The sequence below is a fragment of the Arachis stenosperma genome, chromosome 7 (genome assembly GCF_014773155.1).
Source record: "Arachis stenosperma cultivar V10309 chromosome 7, arast.V10309.gnm1.PFL2, whole genome shotgun sequence".
NCBI lineage: Eukaryota > Viridiplantae > Streptophyta > Magnoliopsida > Fabales > Fabaceae > Arachis > Arachis stenosperma.
In genome coordinates, this window is record NC_080383.1 from 47,094,797 (window position 1) to 47,102,566 (window position 7,770).

At 41.6% G+C, this 7,770-nt stretch overlaps 1 non-coding gene across 1 annotated transcript; it reads right to left on the reverse strand.

Annotated features, from left to right (window-relative positions):
- Positions 1–805: 805 nt before the first annotated feature.
- On the reverse strand, positions 806–913 carry LOC130942886 (small nucleolar RNA R71). Its single transcript, XR_009071431.1, has one exon. It is a non-coding gene; the product is annotated as a small nucleolar RNA R71 (small nucleolar RNA).
- Positions 914–7,770: the final 6,857 nt, after the last annotated feature.

The following is a 7,770-nucleotide window of genomic DNA, read 5'->3' on the forward strand; positions in this document are numbered from 1 at the left end:
TTATTTTCGAAAATCAATTAAGTGTTTTTCAAAATGTTTTCAAAATCTTTTACTTAAATTTTCGAAAATTACTTCTCCTCTTCTCACATCCTTCTGTTTATGGACTAACACTATTCCTTAATGCAAAATTCGAACTACATCTTCTTTGATAAGTTCGAATTTTCTACTTCTGTCTTCTACTTTTCTTTTCTTCTGACACCTCAAGGAATCTCTATACTTTGACATAGAGGATTCCACATTTTCTTGTTCTCTTCTCTTTCATATGAGCAGGAACAAAGACAAAGGCATTCTTGTTGAAGCTGACCCTGAACCTGAAAGGACCTTAAAGCGGAAGCTAAGAGAAGCTAAGGCACAACTCTTTGTTGAGGACCTGGCCGAATTCTTCAAGGAAGAAGAACCCATGGCAGCCGAAAACAACAACAATGCCAACAATGCAAGGAAGGTGCTGGGTGACTTCACTGCACCTACTCCTGATTTCTATGGGAGAAGCATCTCTATCCCTGCCATTGGAGCAAACAACTTTGAGCTTAAGCCTCAATTAGTTTCTCTAATGCAACAGAATTGCAAGTTCCATGGACTTCATTTGGAAGATCCTCATCAGTTCTTAGCTGAATTCTTGCAAATCTGTGACACAGTCAAGACTAATGGGGTAGACCCTGAGGTCTATAGACTGATGCTATTCCCTTTTGCTGTAAGAGACAGAGCTAGGACATGGTTGGACTCACAACCTAAAGAAAGCCTGGACTCTTGGGAAAAGCTAGTCAATGCCTTCTTGGCAAAGTTCTTTCCACCTCAAAAATTGAGTAAGCTTAGAGTGGAAGTCCAAACCTTCAGACAGAAGGATGGAGAATCCCTCTATGAAGCTTGGGAAAGATACAAACAATTGATCAGAAAATGTCCTTCTGACATGCTTTCTGAATGGAGCATCATAGGTATTTTCTATGATGGTCTCTCTGAACTATCCAAAATGTCTTTGGATAGCTCTGCTGGAGGATCTCTTCATCTGAAGAAGACGCCTACAGAAGCTCAAGAGCTCATTGAAATGGTTGCAAATAACCAATTCATGTACACTTCTGAAAGGAATCCGGTGAACAATGGGACAAGTCAGAAGAAAGGAATTCTTGAGATTGATGCTCTGAATGCCATACTGGCTCAGAACAAGATATTGACTCAACAAGTCAATTTGATTTCTCAAAGTCTGTCTGGAATGCAAAATGCACATGGCAGTACTAAGGAAGCTTCATCTGAAGAAGAAGCTTATGATCCTGAGAATCCTTCAATGGAAGAGGTGAATTACCTAGGAGAACCCTATGGAAACACCTACAATTCTTCATGGAGAAATCACCCAAATTTCTCATGGAAGAATCGAGAGAGACTTCAACAAGGTTTCAATAATAATAATGGTGGAAGAAACAGGCTTGGCAATAACAAGCCTTTTCCATCATCTTCTCAGCAACAGACAGAGAGCTCTAAGCAGAATACCTCTGACTTAGAAACCATGGTCTCTGATCTAATCAAAACCACTCAAAGTTTCATGAATGAAACAAGGTCCTCTATCAGAAATTTGGAAGGACAAGCGGGTCAGCTGAGCAAGAAAATTACTGAACTCCCTCCTAGTACTCTCCCAAGTAATACAGAAGAAAATCCAAAAGGAGAGTGCAAAGCCATAACCATGGCCGAATCTGGAGAGGAAAGAGAGGAAGTGAACGCCACTGAGGAAGGCCTCAATAGGCGTGCACTGACCTCCACAGAGTTCCCTAATGAGGAACCATGGGAATCTGAGGCTCAAAATGAGACCATAGAGATTCCATTGGACTTACTTCTGCCTTTCATGAGCTCTGATGAGTATTCCTCCTCTGAAGAGGATGAGTATGTCACTGAAGAGCAAGTTGCTAAATACCTTGGAGCAATCATGAAGCTAAATGACAAGTTATTTGGAAATAAGACTTGGGAGGATGAACCCCCTTTGCTCACCAAAGAACTGGATGACTTGTCTAGGCAGAAACTACCTCAAAAGAGACAAGATCCTGGGAAGTTTTCCATACCTTGTACCATAGGCACCATGACCTTCAAGAAGGCTCTGTGTGACTTAGGGTCAAGTGTAAACCTCATGCCTCTCTCTGTAATGGAGAAGCTAGGGATCTTTGAGGTGCAAGCTGCAAAAATCTCACTAGAGATGGCAGACAACTCAAGAAAACAAGCTCATGGACTTGTGGAGAATGTTTTGGTAAAAGTTGAAGACCATTACATCCCTACTGACTTCATAGTCCTAGAGACTGGGAAGTGCATGGATGAATCCATCATCCTTGGCAGACCCTTCCTAGCCACAGCAAAGGCTGTGATTGATGTTGATGGAGGTGAACTAATCATTCAAGTGAATGAAGAATCCTTTGTGTTTAAGGCTCAAGGATATCCCTCTGTTACCATGGAGATGAAGCTTGAAGAGCTTCTCTCAAATCAGAGTCAAGAAGAGCCCCCACATTCAAACTCTAAGTTTGGTGTTGGGAGGCCACAACCAAACTCTAAGTTTGGTGTTGAACCCCCACATTCAAACTCTAAGTTTGGTGTTGGGAGGCCCCAACATTGCTCTGAGTATCTGTGAGGCTCCATGAGAGCCCTCTGTCAAGCTACTAACATTAAAGAAGCGCTTGTTGGGAGGCAACCCAATGATTATATTTTATATATTTTCTTTTGTCATTTTATGTTTTTTGTAGGTTGATGATCATAAGAAGTCACAAAATCCATTGAAAAAGCAAAAACAGAATGAAAAACAGGAAGAAAAACAGCACACCCTGGAGGAAGATGCTGCTGGCGTTTAAACGCCAGTATGCCTAGCAGTTGGGCGTTTAACGCCCAGTCTGGCACCATTCTGGGCGTTTAACGCCAGAAAGGGGCACCAGACTGGCGTTAAACGCCAGAAAAGGGCTAGAACCTGGCGTTAAACGCCAGGAATGGGCACCAGCCCGGCGTTTAACGCCAGAATTGGCTCAAAACGTGATTTTTGATGCCATTTGGTGCAGGGATGACTTTTCCTTGACACCTGAGGATCTGTGGACCCCACAGGATCCCCACAAACCCCTCACCTATCAAATCCCATTTCTCTCTTCACCACTCACCTCCATAAAACCCCACTTACCTCACCATCTAAATTCAAACCACTACTTCTTCCCCTTTTTGGCCTAACCACAAAGCCATCTCCCTCTCCTCCATTTCTTCTTCTTCTACTCTCTTCTTTCTTCTTTTGCTCGAGGACGAGCAAACCTTTTAAGTTTGGTGTGGTAAAAGCATTGCTTTTTTGTTTTTCCATAACCATTTATGGCATCCAAGGCCGGAGAAACCTCTAGAAAGAGGAAAGGGAAGGCAAAAGCTTCCACCTCTGAGTCATGGGAGATGGAGAGATTCATCTCAAAGGTGCATCAAGACCACTTCTATGAAGTTGTGGCCATGAAGAAGGGTCAACTTTGATCAAAAGGTTGGACCAAGTCCTCATATACATCTGTGAAGAGGACGCCCAATGGAAGAGAAATTCAAGAGGGAAGCCGGTTCAACTGAGAAGGCATGACCTCAAGCCCATCACTAAGAAAAGAATGGAGCAAACAAGAGATCCTCCTCCTCAAAGAATCATGAGAGAGGAGCAACAAAGACAAGGAAGAGACATAGAGAAGCTCAAGCACTCCATAGGATCTTCAAGAGGAAGAACAAGCCGCCATCACTAAGGTGGACCCGTTCTTTAATCTCCTTGTTCTTTACTTTCCTGTTTTTCGAATTTTAGTGCTTATGTTATCTATGTTTGTGTCTTATGATCATTAGTGTCTTAGTGTCTATGCCTTAAAGTTATGAATATCCTATGAAATCCATCACCTTTCTTAAAAGAAAACTGTTTTTATTACAAAAGAATAAGAAGTACAGGATTTCAAATTCATCTTTAAAACTAGCTTAATTAGTTTGATGTGGTGACAATACTTTTTGTTTTCTGAATGTATGCTTGAACAGTGCATATGTCTTTTGAATTTGTGGTTCATGAATGTTAAAATTGTTGGCTCTTGAAAGAATGATGAAAAAGGAGACATGTTACTGAGGATCTGAAAAATCATAAAAATGATTCTTGAAGCAAGAAAAAGCAGTGAATACAAAAAAAAAAAGAAAAAAAAAGAGAAAAAGAAGGAGAAAAACGAAAAAAAAAGGGGGAGAAAGAAAAAGAAAAGAAAAAGAAAGAAATAAAGTTGTGATCCAAGGAAAAAAGAGTGTGCTTAAGAACCCTGGACACCTCTAATTGGGGACTCTAGCAAAGCTGAGTCACAATCTGAAAAGGTTCACCCAATTATGTGTCTGTGGCATGTATGTATCCGGTGGTAATACTGGAAGACAGAGTGCTTTGGGCCACGGCCAAGACTCAATAAGTAGCTGTGTTCAAGAATCATCATACTTAACTAGGAGAATCAATAACACTATCTAGATTCTGAGTTCCTAAAGAAGCCAATCATTCTGAATTTCAAAGGATAAAGTGAGATGCCAAAACTGTTTGGAGGCAAAAAGCTACTAGTCCCGCTCATCTAATTTGGAGCTATGTTTCATTGATAATTTGGAGTCTATAGTATATTCTCTTCTTTTTATCTTATTTGATTTTCAGTTGCTTGGGGACAAGCAACAATTTAAGTTTGGTGTTGTGATGAGCGGATAATTTATACGCTTTTTGGCATTGTTTTTAGTATGATTTTGGTAGTTTTAGTTTAGTTTTTATTATATTTTTATTAGTTTTTAGTTAAAATTCACTTTTCTGGACTTTACTATGAGTTTGTGTGTTTTTCTGTGATTTCAGGTATATTCTGGCTGAAATTGAGGGACCTGAGCAAAAATCTGATCCAGAGACTCAAAAGGACTGCAGATGCTGTTGGATTCTGACCTCCCTGCACTTGAAGTGGATTTTCTGGAGCTACAGAAGCCCAATTGGCGCGCTCTCAACGGCGTTGGAAAGTAGACATCCTGGGCTTTCCAGCAATATATAATAGTCCATACTTTGCCCAAGATTTGATGGCCCAAACCGGCGTTCAAAGTCACCTACAGAAATTCCAGCGTTAAACGCCGGAACTGGCACCTAATTGGGAGTTAAACGCCCAAACTGGCATAAAAGCTGGCGTTTAACTCCAGAAAAAGTCTCTACACGAAATTCCTTCATTGCTCAGCCCAAGCACACACCAAGTGGGCCCGGAAGTGGATTTTTATGTCATTTACTCATCTCTGTACACCCTAGGCTACTAGTTTTCTATATATAGGACCTTTTACTATTGTATTTTCATCTTTTGATCATGTTTTGATGATTGAACCCTCTTTGGGGAGGCTGGCCATTCGGCCATGCCTAGAGCTTATACTTATGTATTTTCAACGGTGGAGTTTCTACACACCATAGATTAAGGTGTGGAGCTCTGCTGTACCTCGAGTATTAATGCAATTACTATTGTTCTTCTATTCAATTCCGCTTGTTCTTTGTCCAAGATATCACTTGTTCTTCAACTTGATGAAGGTGATGATTGACACTCATCACCATTCTCACTCATGAACAAGGTGACTGACAACCACTTTTGTTCTACAAGCAACCAAGGCTCTAGTGAATATCTCTTGGATTCTTTAATCGGAAACTTCGTGGTATAGGCAGGACCTGATGGCGGCATTCAAGAGAATCCGGAAGGTCTAAACCTTGTCTGTGGTATTCTGAGTAGGATTCAATGATTGAATGACTGTGACGTGCTTCAAACCCTGAGGGCGGGGCGTTAGTGACAGACGCAAAAGAATCACTGGATTCTATTCCGCGCCTGATTGAGAACCGACAGATGAATTCCGCTATGCTGTGACCAGAGCATATGCAATCGCTTTCACTGAGAGGATGGGAGGTAGCCATTGACAACGGTGAAACCCTACACGAGCTTGCCATGGAAAGGAGTAAGAAGGATTGGATGAAGACAGTAGGAAAGCAGAGAGACAGAAGGGAAGGCATCTTCATGCGCTTATCTGAAGTTCCTACCAATGAATTACATAAGTATCTCTATCTTTATCTTTATGTTATTTTCGTTCATCACCATTATACATTTGAGTCTGCCTGACTGAGATCTACAAGGTGACCATAGCTTGCTTCATACCAACAATCTCCGTGGGATCGACCCTTACTCGCGTAAGGTTTATTACTCTGACGACCCAGTGCACTTGCTGGTTAGTTGTGCGAAGTTGTAGTGATCACAATTTCGTGCACCAAACGCCCAAAATGCTCCTTACTGGCGTTTTTTCGCCAGTAAGCTCATTTTTTCTGCTTTTTGAGCTGAATCCTTCTGTAACTCTGTGAATTCCTTCATTTTTGATACTTGCCTTTGTAAAAACAAATCATATAACCTACTAATGACTGGGTTACCTCCCAGCAAGTGCTTCTTTACTGTCTTTAGCTGGACCTTCACTGAGAATTATTCAAGTCTCAGTTTTGAGCATTCCTGCTCAAAATTGCCTTCAAGATAATGCTTGATTCTCTGTCCATTAACAATGAACTTTCTGTCAGAATCAATATCCTGAAGCTCAACATATCCATATGGTGAAACTCCTGTAATCACATACGGACCCCTCCACCGGGATTTGAGTTTTCCTGGGAACAGTCTGAGCCTAGAGTTGAAGAGCAGAACTTTTTGTCCTGGCTCAAAGACTCTGGTTGACAACTTCTTGTCATGCCATTTCTTTGCCTTTTCCTTATAAATTTTTGCATTTTCAAAGGCATTGAGTCTGAACTCCTCTAGCTCATTTAGCTGGAGTAATCTCTTTTCACCAGCTAACTGTGCATCCATGTTTAGGAATCTGGTTGCCCAATAGGCTTTATGTTCCAGTTCCACGGGCAGATGACAGGCCTTCCCATACACCAGTTGGTATGGAGAGGTTCCTATAGGAGTCTTGAATGCTGTTCTGTATGCCCACAGAGCATCATCCAAGCTCTTTGCCCAATCCTTTCTTCGGGCTATCACAGTCCGTTCTAGGATTCTCTTTAGCTCTCTGTTAGAGACTTCAGCTTGCCCATTTGTCTGTGGATGATATGGAGTTGCCACTTTATGGCTGATCCATATCTAACCATAGCAGAGTATAGCTGTCTATTGCAGAAATGAGTGCCCCCATCACTGATTAGTACTCTGGGAACACCAAACCTGCTGAAGATGTGTTTTTGGAGGAATTTTAGCACGGTCTTGGTATCATTAGTGGGTGTAGCAATTGCTTCTACCCACTTAGATACGTAGTCCACTGCCACCAGAATGTAAGTGTTTGAGTATGATGGTGGGAATGGACCCATGAAGTCAATTCCCGATACATCAAACAATTCTATCTCTAATATCCCTTGTTGAGGCATGGCATATCCGTGAGGCAGGTTACCAGCTCTTTGGCAACTGTCACAGTTACGCACAAACTCTCGGGAATCTTTATAGAGAGTAGGCCAGTAGAAGCCACATTTGAGGACTTTAGCGGCTGTTCGCTCACTTCCAAAATGCCCTCCATACTGTGATCCATGGCAATGCCATAAGATCTTTTGTGCTTCTTCTCTGGGTACACATCTGCGGATTACTCCGTCTGCACATCTCTTAAAGAGATATGGTTCATCCCAGAGGTAGTACTTGGCATCCGAAATTAATTTCTTTCTTTGCACTTTGCTGTACTCCTGGGGTATGAACCTCACAGCCTTATAATTTGCAATATCTGCAAACCAAGGAGCTTCCTGAATGGCAAAGAGTTGATCATCTGGGAAAGTCT